The sequence below is a fragment of the Eleutherodactylus coqui genome, chromosome 6, assembly GCF_035609145.1.
Source record: "Eleutherodactylus coqui strain aEleCoq1 chromosome 6, aEleCoq1.hap1, whole genome shotgun sequence".
In the NCBI taxonomy this organism is placed as follows: domain Eukaryota; kingdom Metazoa; phylum Chordata; class Amphibia; order Anura; family Eleutherodactylidae; genus Eleutherodactylus; species Eleutherodactylus coqui.
The window spans coordinates 210,957,797-210,980,237 of record NC_089842.1 but is presented as its reverse complement, the minus strand read 5'-3'; the positions used below and the strand labels follow the sequence as shown (position 1 = coordinate 210,980,237).

At 42.6% G+C, this 22,441-nt stretch overlaps 1 protein-coding gene across 10 annotated transcripts in view; it reads right to left on the bottom strand.

Moving 5' to 3' along the window:
- GPHN (gephyrin) overlaps positions 1-22,441 on the bottom strand; it is a 399,070-nt gene that overhangs the window by 338,389 nt on the left and 38,240 nt on the right. The window lies entirely within an intron of this gene.

The window sequence follows — 22,441 nt, the reverse complement described above, 5'->3', positions numbered from 1 at the left end:
CAGTGACCCCACACAGTGGTCTCAGTAGTAACAGTGACCCCACACAGTGGTCTCTGCAGTAACAGTGACCCCACACAGTGGTCTCTGCAGTAACAGTGACCCCCACACAGTGGTCTTTGCAGTAACAGTGACCCCACACAGTGGTCTCTGCAGTAACAGTGACCCCCCCCCCCTCCCAAGTGGACTCAGCAGGAATAGTGACTCCCACAGTGGCCTTAGTAGTCACTATTACTACTAAGGTATAAGGGATAACTTGCTGATCGATGAGGGTCTAACTAATGGGACCCCTATTGTTCCCGAAAACGAGGTTGCTGAGGGTGCCCATATGAATGGAGAAAGTTCAAGCATTTAGATATTTCAGGCTGTCCCTCTGAAATGAATGGAGCAGCAGTGGCATGTGTGACAACTGTATATTCATTCCTAGAGACACTGGACTCCATTCTCCCTGGATCATAGGGGTCCCAGGGGTGGAATCCCAACCAATAAGCACCTTACTCCCTTCTGCTTTAGACAGGGAATGACTTACTTTTATGAGACCACCCTAATATTACCATTTACTACAGTACATTTGTTATAACTAATCAAAATACTTGAGTCACTTATAGACGAGTCAGAGTTTTGAAAAAAATAGACACCCCAATGTGGGAATTTGGCATGCCAAATCCACACCCCTGCATACTAGGGCTACTGTCACATAATTAGCCTTAGGATATATGCAACCTGGCCCCTGAACGCAACCCTCCAAGGCCACAGCAGGAGTAACCAAGAAATTATCAGCCATGTTGTTCAAACCAGTAGCACAATCCAAGCTCTGGGTCGAGCTGGAATATGACCTAGATGCCAGGCAGACCCAGGGAATATTCTGGATCTCGCAGGCCTTAACCACGTGCATTCCAGAAGTGTCCCCACTGCTGAACCAGCTGACGAGTGCCTGGTCGGGCTTCGCAAGAGACACAGAGTTGATCTCGGTTCCAGGCCCCCTCACGCCTCGACTAGCCAACCCCCAATTTGAGGCCTTCCTACACCGAAAAACTCTAGCGACCACGTCAGCAAACCCCGCGCCACGACTGAGAGACGTAATGACAGGAGATAAACTGAAACCATTGACGGAATTATTTGAAGGACGCATCGTTCCCCCAGGGACGTGGCTAGAATACTTCCAGCTGAGAAGCGCGATAGACACCCTGATTCCCGAGCCCCGGGGGGTGAGAGACCCCACCGACTTCGAGAAATTGTGCACATCCACGGTCCCCATCAGCCATGCAATTTCAGTGCTTTATAAGATGATGCTGGACCGGGAGATGGGGGACAGCCCTCCAGACTTTGTCCACGCGTGGGAAGAGGAACTGGGAAGGCGCCTGCAGCCGACCGAATGGGTTAAAGCCTTTGTTCTGACACACAAGGGGTCGGTATACTCCAGACTCCAAAAATTAAATTTTAAAATAATCTCTCGCTGGTATAGAACCCCGGCCAGGCTGCACAAAATGCTCCCACAACTCAATCCAGCGTGCTGGAGATGCCCAAACTCTACCGGAAGTATGTCTCACATTTGGTGGAACTGCCCGACGATAGCTTCCTTGTGGAAAGATGTAGTTAGTCTATACAAGAAATTGAGTGGTGAAGATGTGCAACCCACTCTTGAGCTGGGGGTACTGTCTATATTCCTGGGTTCCATATCCAGGGCAAAGAAAGGCCTCTTGCGCTTTTTTTGTACAGGCGGTCAGACAGATCCTACCTAGGTTCTGGCGGTCTAATGCCACTCCCTCCAAGACACACTGGGTCGAAGCCATCAACGAACTAGCTAGATATGAGGAGATGAGAGCAGGCAAAGTAATGAAAATGGAAACTTACTTCGCGCTCTGGCGCCCCTGGTTGGAGTTTAGATCCACTACTGAGGCCACAGAGTGGGTAACCCGGGGCTTACTGCCTCCCCGACCGCCCCGTGGGCCCGCCCCTTCTCCCACCTGAATTCCAGGACCTGGGAGCCATCTGGCCGAAACTCGAGAGAGAGGGACCGGCCCACCATGTGAAGAAGCAGGGAGGCCTGCACACCGAGACCCCCCAACGCCAACAGACCCAAACAACAAGATAGCCAAACAAGAAAAGTAGGGTGACCTGTCCTATTCCCCCCCCCCCCCACACACACACACACCCCTCTCTCAATCTTTCCCTCTCTCTTTCTCTCTAAGCTTTGTACCCCCTCCCCCGAAGTTCACTTTGCAGTTTTACTAGAACATAAGCTCGTGCTTAGAAAAGTATTGTTACCTATAAAACTAAGGACAAATTGATGCATCTCACCAACCAGGTGCAAGAGGGGCGAATCAAGCAAACGTACTTATGCCAAATTGCACTAGAATGTTGTGTAATCATTGCCTATGCCCTGTTTGTACCAGAATACTGTCTGTCCTAATAAAAACTTATTGAACCAAACCAGTAGCACAACACCTTGTCATGGTTTCCAAAAAGTTGGGATCTTCTCAAGTACATGTTCACATAGTGCAACTTTTTAATGTTCTCTCCTTATTTCTCCTCAGCCAAAGCCAAGACTCTTAAGAGGAATAATCTAAAGAAAAGACTTGCACTTAGTTTTTGATCTAACGCTACATACAAACCGTATACTTTGGTATCACATTATAAGGATTAATAATTATAATCCTTATGGCCTTTTCTCCAACCTAAAATTAGAACCGATCCAAGAAGATGGCTCAGATTTAGGAAGCTTTCTTCTTCTTAGGTAAAGGAAAAATGAAGGGTGAGCGGGTCATAGACTAGATTCTTGGATATGTTTCAATGATGAGTTACCACGGAGAAAAACTACACCAAGATGATTCTGTAGATCCATAACGAAAAGTTATAAATCCTCGGTAAATTGTGAATATTAGCTGTGTCATAGTATCATTCATTCCAGACATCAGAAAGTCACCTGGTTTGGAGTATATCAGAATTCTTCCAGCCATGAGCTAGATCCATGCCAGAAATAAGCCGCTTTAATCCAAGATCAGCCCAGATATTTCTAAACATACATCTTCACAAATCAAAAATCATACTGCATAACAAAAATGCAGATATTTATGACCTTGTGAACGTAGTACAAAGCCAACCTCGTCTCTCCAACTTTACTGAAGAAATACTGGATTTAAGGCCCGTTTAGATTCTTCTCACGGCTTGTTCCCTTTCATCAAGTACATAGAAGTGTGCATGTGAGGCAGAAATATGGAGCGCCTTGCAAATAAAGAAGAAAAGAAGATCTTTACCTTCATGCAAGAGCATTTCATGAGTGTGACGTTAATGAAATAGGAAAGGGGGCATGAATGTGAATGTAAAAATAGAAAAAAGGCATCTAGGGTTCTGAAGAAGTTCCATTACATGTGCAAGTGTCACTTTAGTGTAAATGCTACTGACATTTCCCTATTATCAAGGCTTGAAATATGCACTCATCCAAGATGAGTGAAGAATTAGAGACGACAAGTAGGGCCAGGACATTTATGAATGTAGAAGTACAGAATGGGAGGTGAAACACTTCAGCAATTAACCTCCATGTACAAAATATAGTGGAATGGGGCCAAGAACAACACAAAGGTCACTTCTATACCTGCCAAAAAATTTATATGAGCCAGCAGTGAGGAAGAAAGTTTGGATATATATTGAAACATTGGGCCAGGTACATCAAAAGACTAAAAGTAAACCATCACCAATGCCCTAGACAGTCAACAGAACTTTTACACGATTGTGAGAGGATGGGGCACAATTCCGAAAAGAGCACAGAATACAGTTACAATCTGTGGCTTCTGTTCAGCAACAAGAATCAAGTGATGGATTCGTAGTTTATGCAGAGGGCATCTCAAATGGGGCAAACAGAAAAAAAACCTCTTACTTATGATTAATGTCTTGGAGATCAATTTTCTCCAGAAGAGGGGCTTATCTTTAAAGGGGTTGTCCGAGTTACATAAGCTGCATCTTAAGTGGTCCACAAGGTGTAAAATAACAAACCAGTTGATAATCGCCTCTCCCAACTTGTCCTTCGCCGGCAGCTCCAGGTCTTCCTGCTGACATCATCTTTACAGGCTGCAATTAACCTGAGCCGTCACCACACAAAATGCTGCAACCAATGACAGCGCTCAGAGCTCATCGCCAAGTGCTTATATTGGCTGGAGAAAAAGTGAGACGAGAGGAGTACCAGCTGCTATGTTATTTTACACCAAGGGGGGCCCTTAAGAGGTCACTTACATAACTTAGTCAACCTCTAAGGAAAGAAACTGTTTAATTAGGATTACCTCCATCTATACGCCCTATTACTTCATATGGATGTTATAGAGGAAGATGCTAACTTTTCAGTCAATAATGTGTCTCATATCAACGATATCTAGAAGAAAAAAGGGTCTTCAGCGCTCTTATTGTGCAGTAAGGGTAAATCCACAAATATGCAGCAAAATCTACACCTTACATACGGATTTGGTTGTGGATGAGAACCCTGCTATAATGAAAGAGACATCTGCAGCAAATCCACTACAGAATTCACACACTACGGATTTGCTTTTTTTTTCGCAGCACGTGGATTAGATTTGTAAAATTTCATCGCCTTACCTGATATTGCTGAGGGTTTTACCTGTATGAACACACCGGTAAAATCTGCAGCAAACCCAACCAATGAGGATTCAACCAAGCAAAGCGACTTTTTACAGAAATACTATTGAGGTATATGGCCCACTGTTAATTATGTTACATACACACACAAAACAAAAAATTGGGATGCGAAGGTCTTGAAAATAATCTGACATGTAATTCTGTAATAATGAACTAAAAATATAAATGTTTGTAACAATCTGAAATAATTTGGTAATTGCCAAAGACTTCAAATCAAAAGGAATTAAAAAACATGTAAGTGTACTTGCCAAACTGGAAAAACAGTAAGTCAGCAAATCTTTAGAATCCCTAACTGGAGATTAATGAGTAAAAGCTAAAGAGCATGATCAGCAGCAGTCCATCCAAATCGGACCACGAATTTCTAGCGCTAAAACTAGCTTTAAAAAAAAACAAAAAAAAAACTGACCGATCTAGGAAATTAAAGAAAAAATTAAAACACAGGAAGAACAAGAGTTGGGCAAATATACCAAGACAGCACAATGTATTGCCCATTAATTTAGCTCTTATCTGATGTATTTAAAAGGGGTATTTCCATCTTCCCATCTGGGACTTTTATAACATAACTGCAGGATATGCTACAAAAGTCTGACAGATATGGGGCCTCTGGGCTCCACATCTATCTCGAGTTTGGGCCCCTATCAAGCCCGGTTAAAATGCATGCAGTGGCCGAAGGTGATTGAGAGAATGAAAAGCAGCCAAGCCAGATTCTTGACATTGTTTCGGTCACTCCCATAGAGGTCAATGAACATGAAGAGAAAAATAGAAGGGCGATAGAGGATCCACCTGGAACGTTGTGGAAATTCCATAGGGTGAAAGTAATGTGTTATTATCGCCCAAATTATCGCTGGAAACAGTTAATTTGGGCACTAATGGGCCCATATACACATGCCGCCAGCAGGGCACTGAGCAAATTAAAAACCAAGTGACTGTCGGGCCATGTAAACAAGAGCAACTCAATCTATGAACAATTCCTGTTTAAGTGAATAGAGGTGGGCAGCCAGAACCATCCAAGGCCGCTCCACCTCTATTCACTTGAACGAATAATTATTAACAAATTATTAAACAGCATGTATGCAAGTACTTGGATGAGAATGGAGTAATTAACCAGAGCCAGCATGGGTTTGTAACAAACAAGTCATGCCAGACAAAGCTAATTTCCTTCTATGACAGAATCACGGACTGGGTTGATCGGGGAAAGGAGGTGGATATAGTATATATTGACTTTAGTAAAGCATTTGACAAATTATCTCATACCATTCTTATTGAAAAAAATGACCAAATATGGGATTGACAAGGCAACTGTTAGGTGGATTCACAACTGGCTGAGTGATCGTACTCAGAGAGTGGTCATAAATGGCTGCACATCCAAGTGGAAGAATGTGACAAGTGGGTACCACAAGGCTCTGTCCTGGGCCCAGTGTTGTTCAACATTTTTATAAATGACCTGGAGGAGGGAATTGAGGGGAAACTGATTGAAATTGCCGACGACACAAAGCTAGGAGGGATAGCTAGCACTGGAGAAGAGAGAAAGAGGATTCAAAAAGACCTATACAAGCTTGAAAAGTGGGCGGCGACTAACAGAATGGTATTTAACAAGGAGAAATGCATGGTCCTATATAGTGGGGGATGGAAAAAGCCCATATAGAATGGAAGGAATTGAGCTATGCAGCAGCACATGTGAAAAATACTTGGGTATACTAATAGATCACAGACTGAACTTGAGTCAGCAGTGTGATGCAGCAGCAAAAAAGGCAAACAATTCTGGAATGTATTAAGAGAAGTTTTGAGTCTAGCCGACATGAGGTAATTATCCCCCTCTACTCTTTCTTAGTAAGACCTCATCTGGAATACTGTGTCCAGTTCTGGGCACCCCACTTTAAAAAAGGCATGGACACACTGGAGCAAGTTCTGAGAAGAGCTACCAGGATGGTAAGCGTTCTGCAAATCATGTCCTATGAGGAATGGTTTAAGGATCTGGTACTGTTTAGCTTGCAAAAAAGAAGGCTGAGAGGAGACTTAACAGCTGTCTACAAAATATCTGAAGGGCTGTCACAGTGCAGTGGAATCAGCCCTATTCTCATTTACACAAGAAAAGAAACTGAAAGGAAGGAGACACAAATTAGATACTATACAGTGAGGGTGATGAATGAGTGGAGCATGTTGCCATGGGAGGTGTTGAGTTCTCCTTCAATGGAAATCTTCAAACAAAGGCTGGACAGGCATCTGTCTGGGATGATTTAGTGATCCTGCATTGAGCAGGGGGTTGGACCCGATGACCCTGGAGGTCCCTTCCAACTCTACTATTCTATGATTCTATGCCTATCATTTCTGTATAAAGAAAAGAGCGATAGGCGGTAGTCCGTAGGACGGCCGTCAGGTGCTTATGCACTTCCCATGTAAAGGTACCTTTACTGGCCACCTTGTTTCTATAGCGTTCCCATCATAGTCATATTTGAACACGATGGGAATAACCCTTTAATAAACCAACAATTAAACATGGAAAGTCGTTAGACTCAGCTAAACGTTACAGCTAGTCACAGCTAATGAAGTCAAGCCATATTCTAAGCAACAACACCTTTGTTCATGGCATTGGTGGTATCCTCACTCCTGGACACATCATGGGCAAAGTAACCCCTAAGGGCCCTTCAACACTATGACCTGAATACAGTAGGTAGCCAGTGACATAAATCGAGACTTGAAATAGCCTTGGACCGCTGTAATGTGACTACTGTAGTTCTCACGATTTGGTAATACAGTAAGAAATCCTCAATCTCTCACATTTGTTGGAAGTCAACTTTGTAAATAAAAGTACTACATAAACAAACACGCAAGTGTTGCAAAAAAAACCAAACACCTGTCTTCACCATTTTTAATGTCACATAAGATGTAAAACAAATTTTTGAAAAGTGAGGTTAGTACTAAAAACAACATTTGCAGCAGAACATTTGCCACAACAACGTAGAGAAACATAAATCATGAGCAGATCAACATAAAAGCAGTCTTACATTAACATATTTTAATGAAAAGTTGAAAAATTGTGTAAAAGCCATAAAAATAAAAGAATGACACAATCACCAGTAGAAGGCAACTAGGTACCGCGAGGAGGTGATTTACAACTTCTCCGAGTGATTTTGATCCCTGGTGATGACACATGATAGAACATGCTAAGTTCCCAGTAACAAAGTAAAAATTATACTCTGAATAGACAGAAAAAAAAAATAATGAACCAGCAAGGTGGTTTTGTGCATCAGTGACTAGTTGTGGAACGACTGCCAGCCCTCTGGATAGCGAGCATGATTCAATTCTCAGCGCCTGACAGTCGAGCAGAAAATCAATGAGGCAGACAGACTCGGCAGCCTTCCAGATCCTTTCTGCCAGGCCAAGGCTCATTTTCTTGCACATTAGTTTGCTCGGGCAGCCAAGAAGAAATGATTTCAATGGCCTACATCGCAACATTGAATAATAAGGATGTACGGTAATATAGTTGTCATCGCGATTATAGAAATAAGAGCTACAATGAAAAAGAAAGACATCTCAACGATGTACCAATACAGTCTCTACAACCTTGTATGCAGGGGCAGGACAAATTACTCAACACTTTAGGAGCCAGGTTGATTTTTTTAGTAGCCAGACAGGAAGAACTTCCAAAAGACATCAGGAAACAACCATAAAAGTTCGGAGTCAGCAAAAAAATTTCCAGCTGCATTGGCTATCTGGCTCCTGGCAGTTGCCCAACAATGTGTGATGCTAAAATGGTGATTTTATATATATATATATATATATACACACACACACACACACACACACACACACACACACACACACACACACACACACACGTCAAAAAGTATTACTCAGGAGGTAAGTTGGATGTTTTTATGGGTAGACTAGAACTCTAGTTCTTAGGCAATGTGTTTTAATGTGACCAGAGCTAAATGCATAAAGTTGGGTTCTCGTTGTGTTTGCTTGGCTTTCCACTCATGCTCAGAAACCAGAGACTACAATGAGGGTCTTTCCTGTTCTTATGTCAAGCAGGTCCCAGGACACCCCGCTAGCAAGCAGCCAACATTTTGTCTCTTACGTCAGCAAGTATACATAAATTCTGGTTATATGTGGACCCACAAGCAGATTCCATGGCAACCTCAATAACCAAATTTTACTGCTGCAGACCACTAGCCCACCAGGGCCAAAAGATGGTAACTTCAGAAAAGTAAAATTATTTCTAAATACTATTTGAGAAAATGCCTTTATTTCAGGCAAAAATACACTCAATTTAACTATATAGCTGGTTCAAATCTAATATAAAAAAGCCTACAGGATTTTTCTTGCCCCACACTTTGACCCTTTTCATGACCTTTGGTGGATGATTTTGGTGTCATTAGATTTTTGACACCCTCACGACCACCGTAAAATCATAAAATTTGAGTTTGACCTTGTCTGATAGGTCACTCAATGTATGAAAGTACCTATGGTAAGCCTAGCTGCGATGTTGTGCTTCAGCCAACAGCCGCTAGGGAGAGTCAGGGCTCCTTCACACTGGCGAGAGTGGTATAGGGCCGTGAATCGCAGCCTGATCAATCAATGTGGAAACTCCTGGATGCGAAGTGCTTTTACATGGAAGCCGCCTCGCATCCCCGTGGGGCTGAAGGAATCCCCCGACTCAGCTGTCACAGCCGCGACAGGGGAACGCAATGTTCTCCTATTGTTTTCAATGGGGTTGGCGCTGCTGCTGCCGCCGGCCCCATAGTGAACTATGGATGATATCGCATAAAGAAAAGACATGCTGTGATTCTTTCCCCTGCATAGCATCGAAATGTGGTACCATGCAGGGTACCATCGCAAAAGTGAATGAACCCATTTTATGTTCGCGTAGCAAACATCGCAGCAATCTAGTAAAAAATAACTGTAACCATAAAACGTTTACCGCTTAGTAAGGATACTGGTCAATTTACTAAATCAGTAAGAAAAAGAACCTGTGAAAGCAGCTTGGATGCAAAATAAAGTGCACATTTATTCTTCCATTAAGGGGGTTTTGTCATAAAAAAATAATCAATACTTCCCTATTTTTCCCAGGCAAACTCCTTACCACATCTCCTCCCCGTCAATCTTCTCCAGTCCCCTGGGTCACCTCACTGCAAGCTGTGTGGATCCTCTTCTTCTCATGAAGCGTTCTTTCTCTGCATTCTTCTTCCAGCAGGTTAGTGTAGGTTCTATCACTAGTGACAAAATGTTCACTGCCTAGGAAGGAATGCTGATCTATTACAGAGACTGCACATGCGCGCTGTCTCGCCGCAAGAGTTCATATACTATTACAGCGAGACCCCATGCATGCGCAGTCTCTGCAATAGCTCGGCACTCCCTGCTAGGCTATGAACACTACGTCACTGATGACAAAGCGTACATTCGCCCGTCAGGAAGAAGACTGAAGAGAATAGACGCTTCATCACAGGAGGCAGAAGAATCAACCACCTGGATGTGCAAGAGACAGGATAAGATCAGGGAGGAGAGGATCCAGGTAAGAAGACTGGCAGGAGAGGAATAGGCGACTATAGAATTTTTTTTTTTTGACAGAGCCCCTTTAATGCAACATTTCGACTGAAAGGTCTCTTCCATGCAGATAGGCTTGGCAAAGACCTTTTGGTTGAAAAGTTGTATTACTGCGAGGAATTTAAACACGCACTTTATTCTGCACCCAAGTTGCCATGACAGATTCTTTTTCTTGGATTCCATGTTCTGGTGTTCGGGCAAATACCCACATATTTCCTATATGGAGAGTGCTGGTTCCATTTTGCATTCATCTTGATCTACTAAACCGGTAAGTCGGGGTAAAATTTAGAATAATTTTTTTTCTTCTCTTTCTCATTTTATCCAACACACTTTTAATACAAGACAACAAACCCTGCAGAAACACCGAGCGCACACTTCCAGAAGGAGCTATTAATTATGTAACACCATTTGCCTGCCAAATGAAGATGCCACGTTCTGCAAAGTTAGCACTGAAATACTGCTGAAATATGTGAAAGACCTTGCACTGGGTACTAAGGATGTGAAATCTGCTACCAGGATACGTGTCACATGTACTAAAACATGTAAAGCAAAAACAGGTCACTCTGCAAAATCTTGGCACGAAGCAGGAATTACTGTTACTATAATGAATGGGAGGTCTCCATGTAAAGAGAATATACATGGCTGCCATTTCTCGTTGTTCACACTAGGGTCATGGCTTCAAAAAATTAATAACACAAAGGAATTTGCATATGATTATAAAAGTTCAGAACTGTGGATAGCCCGTGACTTCGCCAGCCCTCTCAGACATCCATGCTCCTTCACGTCAGCTGACTTCACTCTTTCCTTTGCTACTGTCAGTGTGAAAGCTGCTTATCTTGGCTCAGGCAGTAGAACAGATCTGTCAATGGGGAACCAGACACCAATGGTATGGGACCAACATGTGATCAGGTGAGGAGACTGATTTTTTTTTTCAATATTTCTCCACCACCATGAACAAGTTGCAAGTATTTTTAGGGCTGCATAACCCCTTTAAGTTATGCACAGACCAGTACTGCAATATGTGGTTATGGCACCTGACATTGATAGTCAATGCTCAGTCCTTTTCAGTCTAAGGACTGTCATTCTGTACGTTCGCATTTATGGTCTGCAGGATGCACAGCTTTGCAAGAGGGAAGCAGGGGAACACCGAGGAAGGCAAGTCACATCCAGGCATTCAACATTTCAACTCCTTTGAGCCAATGACAGTTTATAGACAGATTCCCTTTAAAGTGTACCGAAGTTTTCAACAAGCTTTCTAAGATATACCAGGGTCTTCTTACACTCACACCTGCTGCCGTTTGCACCATGTTTTAGGTCTTTAAGTTCTGATTTTGAGGTGGTCTACTCCACTTTCCTGTTGCTGTGCCGTCTGCAATCTACTTTTAGGGAGGGGCGTGCAGAAAGACTAGCACTCTCTCACTAGTTCACTGTCCTGATTTCCTTGCCCTTACTTCCTATGCTGAACTTCTCTGGTCTAATCAGCAAAGCCTCTACTTTCCCAGGACAATCAGGCATTTTGAGAGATTCTGGCCACATGGTTACTAAACCCACTATAAATGTAGTGCACAAACAAAGACACATACCCACATTATAAGAGGAGAGACAAAGATTGTGGAGATTGTTATCACAGTGTCTGCAGATCTGTCAGCCTGCAGCCTGTGAGTGCATGGAAGCTGCCTGTGAAGATAGCACTTCTCCCTTTAATGGAAACATCTCTGTGTCCTGGTTATAGAATCTATGTACCTAACTGCTGAGTGAATTGCAAAGAAGCTATAAGGCAGCCACTTCACATGTAGTTTAGAATGGTAAAACGACAACATTTTTAGTGCAAGTATACTACAGAAATGATGACTAACACACGCTAGTAGATGAACATAAGTTGCCTGAAAAGATAGCGCCACTTTAATAATGCGCAGGTAAGTAACACAAACACTATATCATAGCAGAGTTTTCATATGTGCCTGGAACTCCCCTTTAAGAGTTAATACAAAAATGTTAGGGAGAATCCAGAAAGAAGTTGTCAGACTATTCCCCACACTATTCCCCAACTATCCTGAATTGTTCTTTTCTTGCATACGATGAAACTCAAACCCACTTAATAATGTGCATTACACCAAAGCATCAAACGTGCTGCATTATCAAATGCCTTGTTATAAGTAATTAATGGACTTAAGCTCTGTTTATTGAAGTCATAAGTGGTTCGGTTAAATGTGTTCATATATTTTAAGCTAATTAGACACTTGTGGTTTGATGTAAAAGAAACGAGCAATAAAACGGGATGAGAAGGGGAGAATTAAAATATTGTTAAATAGCATTAATATCGTATGCTGACGGGAAAAAAACGTAAGATCCACGATAAATAGATGAATTCCACCAATAACTTGGTGAGCTTGTGCTATTCATGTCTTAGAAGTCAGTCAGATCCAGAATTGTGAAGGTACTTGAGTCCATCAGCAGTACCCTCACAGACCCACCTATGACAGCGTAGTTCTACACCATAACACAATGCACATTGGCACATCATAAAACGCACAATACATCAAGCATTCTAAAAGATACATTGTCTCTGCTGCCCATAGCAACTAATCACAGGGCAGCTTTTATTTTACCTGAGTAGTGCAAGGAATAACAAGTGAGAAAGAAGTTGCTCTTACTACACTGTACTATAACCAAATCTCCAAACATTCTCTATAGCATGTTCTATACAGACACTGAACTAGCAGAAAACCACTGGGACATATGGAGCAGGTATCCGTGCACATTAGTCTAAAGTTCATGAAAATGGTTTAGAATAATCAAATGGTTGTTCGCCGGGTGAAATTTAACACTGAACTATTGCTTCAGCTGATTGTTGACAGTCAGCTGTGTTTTAATAAAAAAAAATGGAAGAAAAGTAGAGAAGAAAAAAAATGTAACAAAAAAGGGCAAAACAAAAAGTTAAAAAAAAGAAAGATATAAATAAATTTTGCCTTGGAAATAACATTCTTTGGAAGACTGTTCCCAGAAAAATCTTTCGCCATGCCCCAATGCCATTGAACATGAACATCAGTTTGAACGACCGTGATGGCCAACATAGACTGAAGTGTATGGCTGCAACTGTTCACCAGACGATTGGTCAACCATCAACCTACTATCTAATGTGTTTTGCCAGAAGAGATTGAAATATAAGACCTACCCTGAAAATAAGCCCTTGCTGCAGGGAAACAAAAAAAAAAAAAGGAATACATCACCTTTGAAGCGCTGTCTGGCTCCGCTGCATCTTCTTTCCCGGCATTGTTCTTTATCATCTTTTCTGTCCGGGGATTGAAAAATCCCCGCCTCCTGGAAGCGCTCCCTCTGATTGGCTGATAGATCTAGGGTGTCATGTCAACCCATTGGAACCCCACAATGGTATCACTGGTTTGGGGCTAACAGGGTAACAGAAGCACCCCCTACCCCTCCAAGTAACGGCTTAGATTCCAGAATTATCTTTGACTGCCGCATCCAAGTGTTTAAACAGTCGTGACCACAGTTAGCTTGGATGACAGTCGATGTCAGTGGCCATCAGCTATTTAACACAGTCAGCACATATAGGGTACGGAACAAGCTTGGTTCCAGAGAACAAAAGGCCTATTTTAGTTTTAAACAGGTCTTTCTTTCTTAAAGGAAACCTGCCTGAACCATGGGCCTGGGAAAGGTATGACCATTCTGGGCATGTATATCTTTTCCTGAAACACAGAATTTCACACTGTATATACTCTGCAGATCCCGTCTGAAGGGACATTTGTGTTCAGGAGAAAGAAAAAAAAAAGTAATTGAGGCAGAGCTCCCCACAGCGGGAATACATGGTGGAAACAGTGATATGCCATGCTGGTGTTGGAATTAGTAATGGCAAAAATGTATATATGTATGGAGGGAAGGTGCTGCCGGCAGAGTACACTGGTCAACCAAACTGACAAATTGGTGTTAGATAGCATTACAGAAAAAGTCCAAAAAGCTAGAACTCAGGCATGACCCAGTGGTGAGTGTTAACTTGGAATTCAAGTGGAACAATGGTGTAGCTGAAGCAAGGAAGCATTATTGTAAAACCAGCGTTTTATGCATTTCCAGGATTAACAGACCTCTTCATCAGACAGCTAGATAAACATATGAAATAATGCCTTGGTTCAGAAACTGTAAGGGCATGCAGACCAGAAGTCTTAGGCCTCATGTTCATGGGCGGGCCGGATTCTGCTGCGAACACCCATGTCATCCTCTGGGCAGCTTGAACTGCAGATAGTCTGCGCGGGTGCCCTTCCGTCATTCAAATTTACCCGTGTAGATTGGTCCTTAGTAGCCGAGGGTAAAGAGCTCTCTCTGGCTTAAACCACTAAGACTGCCAACATCTATAACGTTACTCTGTACATGGATTTACTCTGTATCACCAAGTTCCCTTCAACTTTATTCTGTATGTGGATTCTGATGAAGTAAGTACAGTAATTATTAAGTAAAAAGAAAGAAAAAAAGCAGATTGCGCCGGGATAATTCACAAAAACTATTGGTGGCCATGGCTAATCATTTTATGTTTGGGGTAATACAGAGTCTGTGCAATGGGAGCAGTTTAATGCCTGAGCATCCGACTATCCATGACAAGACGCATTTGTGTATTATAGGGGGGTTTACAATGGATGCATATGGGTGTGGAGAGATGTGCAGTTTATTTTGGAGGCAAGGTTTTTTTAGCTTATTTTTTTTACATGTCACTGTATAGGATATATATGGTTTCCATTATAGTGGCTCCACTCATCAAGAAACACAATTTGTGTGTTCCTTGCTGTCCTCGTATATAGATCAATGATAATAGTCATCTACTGGTGACAGCCATGCCGAGAAGACCCAGATCATGTGTTACTGTATGTCTCTACATAGGGAATCCCCATGATATCATTATTGCCCTCATAGGGATAACTAGCGGCTGCGCTCAATTTGATCACTGTTCTGAGTGGCAGGGGACCATTTATTGTAGTCCCCAATCACAGGATAGGATTAGATATCAGTATGATAAACCTGATCCTGTAATTGGCACGATGTGCAAGAACAAGCATTGCCATCAATGACCGCACATAATGGGTGTCTGATACAAGGTTAATTTGCCTGAGGTGGCCAGTGCTGGGTTAATGATGATGATCTTTCCTTAACAAAGGCCACCAATATTTGATTGGTGGCGATTCAACCTCTGGGATGCCTAAACCAGTCTGGACAGTGAAGTGGCTATGCTATTCATTGCACCAGTTACTGCAGCTCATCCCATTGGCATGAGCACCGTGGACGCTTCACTGTGTTGATTGGCAGGGGTCACCAAAAACCGCCCTCACCAATCAAGCACAGATGGCTTATTTTGAAGATAGACTATAAATGTTTATGCCCCAGACACGCACACATTTGTTAAAGGAGAGCCAAGTTGCAGCCACACGTATCTGGCAGCTGGATATCTCCTGTGGGAACATCAAACTGTCCGCTGGTAGCATATGAGCTGTATACATAAAACGGCAGGAAAGCTTTGCTTCATTTTAGATACATTGGGACATTGTTGGTGGAGATAGTGTACAACATCCGTCATAGAGAAGCAGTGGGTAGGCATGAACACCGCTCCATTCACACAGGGGGGGTGGCTCAAGACCCTGATTCTTGTGATCAGTGGGGGGCACAGTGGATGGACCGCATTGATTATACATTAATTACCTATCCCATTGATAGGTGATAAATGTTGGTGGGCCAACTCCTTTAATATTTCACCACATATGCAACTTCTGAAAATCCACAGCAATTCGCCCACACCTGAATGTGACCTTATAGTTACTCCATACAGTACCTCCTTGCTCACGTGCCTGCTGTCTAGGTATGGCATTGGAGCATATTTTTTATTATGTCAAGTTTTATTGTATTTTTTTACACCTTTAGGCCAGCCTTAAGTCCCATTTACATGAAAAGATGATCGCTCAAAATTTGTTCAAAAGATAGGGAGATTGACAGTTTTAGCGATCGTTTTGCATTAGCTGCTAATGGGCACTAATGCCCATTAGCAGCTTATTACCTTCATTTGCATGTAAATGAGCTTCAAGGAGCTGTATGCAGCAGGTGGTTTGTTCTTTGCATTCAGCTCCTTTGTTCTGCCAGGGGGCTGCAAGCTGAATACAATGTAATCAGTGCTCCCCGTGGAGAACACAGCATGGGGTCCCTGCTATCAGCTCTCCCGCTGAATGATGCATTTTATGCTCACATAAAAATCATCGTTTGGCTGAAAGGTAAACGATGGTAACATTTACACACAGCGATCAGTCACTCAAAAGACATCACTTGAGGGAATTTTGAGCAATAATCGTTGCGTGTAAATGGACCTTTGCACAAGTGTATTATGGGCATATTTTTGCATCTGTCAGATAAGACGACGTGTCCCAGTCCAACTGCGGGTCTACTAACCTGCAGTTGGCCTGGGACACTAATCTGGATTACAGGCGCATAAATGCATCTATAGTATGCTCATTTGAAGCTGGCCTGCAATAGAGATCTGGTCTTAAATTACCGCCAGCAAAGGAAAAAATCCATGTGCCCAACATCTATATATTATTTTCATATTATATATTGGAGATATTTATATCTCCTATTGATTGATGCACTGTGGATGTATATATATATATATATATATATATATATATATTCTCTACTTTAGTGACAAATCTCACTGTATACGGTTCTACCAGTAAAAAGATTTGCCAGTTGCCAGCAGTTCTACCCTAATGAAGTTACAAGGATTGTAACGATCCGCTCTCACCAATGAAGAGTGATCAACATAGTAATCAAAGTGACCCGATTTAGCAGCTAATGACAGGCAAAGCAAAAAATGTAAAATGGAGACCTTTGTTTCCAGGTCTTCCATTGGTGATAGGTTAATCAGAGTACACATACTTAGTATTGTTATGTACAGGAGAGTGAGGGCCGTTTCACACCTACATTGGGGATTCCACTTTCCTGCTCCGTTGAGGGACGGCTCAGTCTCTGCACGAACCCCACTGACTATAATGGGGTTTGACTACTTTCCGCCCAGCTGCCCGGTTGCAGTGCATATACCCTTTAAATTTTACTTTTCGTAAAGTGCTATATGGGGCTGTCTTCAGCTGCCAGAAGGAGCTGTAAACACGTAAACGTGTGACAGCGCAGAAGCGCTCTGAAGGTGAAAGATCGGGTACTCTTTAAAGATATCGGCCCTGTCCTGGTACGATAAGAAAGCACAATCCATGGCAAAAAAAAAAAAAAGCATCAAATGTAAGAAAATGACTCTTAGAATGCATGGCTTTGAAAATATGAAATTTTGATGTAGACATTTAGGCAGAAGGTCATGGTCACAAAGTGTTAATAGGAATATTGATCGTTCACTTTCTTTTCGACCCTTCTTGACATGAAATCATACAAAGAAATCAATGGACTGCAGCTTCTAAAAAAATAAATGAATATCTACAAATATTTTTAAAGTGACCCCTTCCCACCTCCCCGATCTCAGGACAAAGCAAGATGGCCGCACAGCTTCTCTGACCACCTGATGCATACTGTGCACCAGTACTACATCAGTAGTCTAAGACACTACACCCTATTCACATGAGTGGCACTGGCCAATTAGAGTAGAATGTTGCCTAGGCTATCCATACACTACCCAATGCACAGTTGGTATCACCAATCAGAGAAGTGGTGCAGTGCAGCCATCTGGGTTTGTCCTGGGACCAGAGGGTCGCTTTAATCCCCCCTTACCATAATGTTCAAGAGAATGTATATCAAATTAAAGCAAGCCAATACCCTTTTACAGACCAAGTCACCTTTATATGAGAAAAAGGAGTAATGCTCTCCCATTGGGAAAAAACTGCAACAAAAACATTATGCAAATCCGGTGAAAGAAAGAAAAAAAAAAGAATGATTGAATGAATGAAAATTCATAAAGATTCATTTTGTCTCTTGGCTCGGAAACACGTAAAAGAAATCATGTACTTGGCATCAATTTATAAAAACATTTTTATCTAATAAAAGGACGGAATAAATTCTTTTAAAGGCGAGATAGATTACACTTTCACAACACCATAGAAACAAGTCATGGGAAATACAAGTTCATATCTTTTTATGAAACACTGAAGGTCAGTCCAAGGATATCTTCAAGGACTTTGATGAATTCTCTGGTATGCCCATTGCCAACTCTGGGGGATTACAAATAAGCCCGATTCGTGGCTGTAAACTGGCAAGGAGAAGAGAATGCTAACCTAACCAATCTTGAAAATCTACAAGAACCTTAGAGGGGTATTACGGTTACAAAAATTTGCTGTCAAATGTGGTTCTACTTCGGATTTTGTGTCTGTAGCTCTAGAAAGCATAATCTTCTCTGGGGACTTCAGAAGTGTTTATTCCCAAGTCGCCACTGGATACGACCTGTAGGCATTCCAGCATTACAGGTTGGGTTAGCTCAATAGAAACATCTTTCATATGTGGAATTTGAAAACCTGCTTACCAACCGGAATACCCCTTCAATTCTGGGGCAAAAAAAGAATAATTCCATTGACCAGGGGGAGGGATGGGGGGTCTAAAATAAGGTAAAAAAAGGATCCACTTTTAACAAACAGTTCTACTCTGGCTTATTGGCGGTGTCTCATATTGCAATACTTTTTCGCTCATGGCAATTGAGCTAAGCTGAAAGAGCAGCCCAAGGACAAAAATGGAGCTTTTTTGGGAGCAAGGGAGACGAAGACGAAGGGAAGCAGAAGCCTAGACACTAGGAGAGTCCCAAAACTAAAGGAGAATCTACACATTAAACTGAAGTTGATGACAAGGCACACCTGCAACCAGAACAGAATTTGTTGGGTGAGATGTAACAAGTTATTAGTTTAGCCGTCTGGTGATACATTCGCCATCTGGAAAGTAGGTGGCCATGATTTACATTTTCACCCAATATTCGACCACAAAAGATCTTTCCTTGAAAGAACATTTCCAGAAAGATTGCATGGGTGTTCAATCATGAATATAATCTCTAATGTGATTGTCCAAATTAAAGGGGTTGTCCAGCTGCAATATAAATTTTTAAAACTCAATCCAAAGCTATTAAAACAAAAAAAAAAAGCAGTACTTACCAGTCCCCACCCCTAGGGAGCCATCACTGGAGCTCCACGGTCCTCCTGGTCTTCGTTATGGAAAGTCGAACACCTCCTGCCATTCTTTGGCATCACCACTCAGATACTAGGAGCCGTCATAGCAAGAGAACGGCGATTGGCTGCAGCAGTTAGGTGCTAGCTTTTCCAGAGCAAAGACCAGGAGGACCACGCAGTTGCAGTGATGGATCGCCAGGGGTGGGGACGAGTATTGCTAATTTTATTGTTTCAATAGATTTCAAGTGAGTTAAAAGAAGGAATAAAAGGTCACACCCAGACAACTTCTTTAAGCCCCACTCTTGCTCACCCCACCTTCTAGATGCAACAAGGCAGCGGAGCACATACGCAAACCGCCTGCTCCTTTGTACAGCACAGAAGCAAAGAAAAGAGAAGGGGTTGTCACATTCCATATAATGGGCGGGGCAGACAGGGGAGAAGGTCACATGATAAACAGATAGGACAACCATTGACTATTACAGTCTTCTGGCCAAGTGACCCTAGGGTACAACATGAGTGAGAGGTTGCAGTCAAAATAAAGTGTAATCGATAAGCTACTTGTATAATGCCCACTAAAATATTGCCCCATATTTTTGATTAAATGGACATCCCCTTTAATAGTCTAGGCATCATTTGCAGGTCTAATTTCAGCCAATTTTTTTTTTTTTCAATACATGAGCATTTTGGATAGTAATTTGAATAAAGCACAATATTTTATTACTTGAAAGGTGGCTAGCGCTAGTTAGGCCCAATGCATATGGGTGTATTTGCATTACGGAATCTGGAGCGGGCGTCCGCCTTCGGATTCCGCAGCAAATACTGCCCACATACATGCTATAGAAAATCCCCTGTCCACAAGCAGAAAGCAATTGCTATTTTCCACTCGGGAAGGGAAAAAAAAACCTGCATGTTCTATTTCATCATGGATTCCCCACGGACAGCTTCCATTAAAGTTAATGGTAGTTGTCCGATTCATGGCCCTTCCGCAGCTGTCACTGCAGACAGCCCGCGGAATCCGCATCATCGCTCAGTGATGTCATCTGTAGTGCATATGTGCTAGCCGGCACATCCTCTAGACAGATCCAAACAGGTCCGCAGGGGTCACCGGCCTGGCACAGGGTCGGATTCCATTGTGGGATCCCGCATGCAGAATCCGACCCAGCCAGGTGAATTCGGCCTTAAAGAAACTTTCTGGGACTACAATATTCATGACCTACGAATGTAGCAATCATTAACATGACAGGCGCATAACTCGATTTACAGCACTATAATATATTGTGGTTTAGGTTTTATGCGCTAAATGTCATGTTAATGTTTACTATATCTGTATCCTCAGGATAAGTCATCAATATCAGATAGATGTGGGGTCAGACTCCGGGACCCCGCTGGTCAGCTGTTTAATGAGGTTGCAGCATCCCAGAGCTGTGCTATTTGAATGCAAACATGCCAGATGTCTGCATAAGTCACCAAATTCTGTCCTAGAAGCCATATTGAGAATAGTGATGTAATCTTGATTGCACTGTATCATGCCACATTTCATTAAAAAACAGGACGTAAATCCCAATAATTCCCTGTTGTCAGCATTTAAACCCACTGCTGAATGCTTTCAGCAGACCTCCTACACACGCACCTAAGTAGTGCGCCGGAAGTGTTCAGTGGCAGGTTTAACGGCTAACACCGAGGGAACGGCGGGGAAGGCAAGTATACAACTCACATCTACGGGCTCAGCAGGTCACTTACTTTGAACCCATAAGCTTAAAGGGGTTGTCTCGCAGCAGCAAGTGGGGTTATACACTTCTGTATGGCCATATTAATGCACTTTGTAATGTACATCGTGCATTAAATATGAGCCATACAGAAGTTATTCACTTACCTGCTCCGTTGCTGGCGTCCCCGTCGCCATGGCTCCGTCTAATTCTGTCCTCTTCTTGCTTTTTTAGACGCGCTTGCGCTGTGCGGTCTTCTTCCCGGTGAATGGGGCCGCTGTGCCGGAGAGCTGGTCCTCGTAGCTCCGCCCCGTCACGTGTGCCGATTCCAGCCAATCAGGAGGCTGGAATCGGCAATGGACCGCACAGGGCCCACGGTGCACCATGGGAGAAGACCCGCGGTCCATCGTGGGTGAAGATCCCGGCGGCCATCTTGGTGAAGGAAGAAGAAGGAAGAAGGCAGACGTCGCAGAGCGGGGATTCGGGTAAGTAATAAAATTTTTTTTTTTAACACATCCTTTGGGGTTGTCCTGCGCTGAACGGGGAACCTATGGAAAAAAAAAAAACGTTTCGGCGCGAGACAACCCCTTTAACTTATTGGGCTCAAATTAGTTGATAGATTCCATTTATAGGGGAGCCATGGGATGTATTTTTTATATTCACCAGCTCCACTGTTCCTGCCCAGTCAGAAAATCTGATTAATTTCAGACTGCTGTGCGCTTACTTTCCCATAGACTTCTACGGTGGTGTGCACACAGCAAACTGAAAAAGAGTCATATTGTCACACAGTGTGCGAACTTGGAAATGTAGCAGAAGGTAAGTAGTATAAAAAAAAAAGATTATATATTATATATCCTGCCAGCAACCCGAAAAAGCACCATAACATAGTATACGTTGCTGCCCCGAGGTGATGGTGTCCCTTTAAGCTGATAGATCTCTATGGGAACTGTACTCATGATCCTAAATAAAGCTCTGTACATAGACTCAAAACTCGAAGGCCAATGCAACTTTTCCAAAGAAAGAAATCACACCAATACTGCCGTAAAAATCCTTAACTCCGGTACATGATGGTTCAAAAATTTAGATTGCTACACATCCCTAAAAAAAGGCCCAAAAATCAATTTAAAAAAAGGTGGTACACATACAAAACCACTATTACAATCTCACTCTAAACAGTATTAGGGATCATTCACACTTGCGCTATAGATTCCGCTTTCTTGCTCCCATAATGGGATCTCTGAGCCAAACATATCAATACTCATTGACAATAATGGGGTCTGTCTGCTTTCCCTCCGGCTGTTCAGCATTTTCCCAGATTAAATAGTCCAGCACACTATTTTATCCAAGATTTTAGCATAAATTGGCAACGGAGGTCAAAGCAAAACCACCGACTGATGTGAACACACC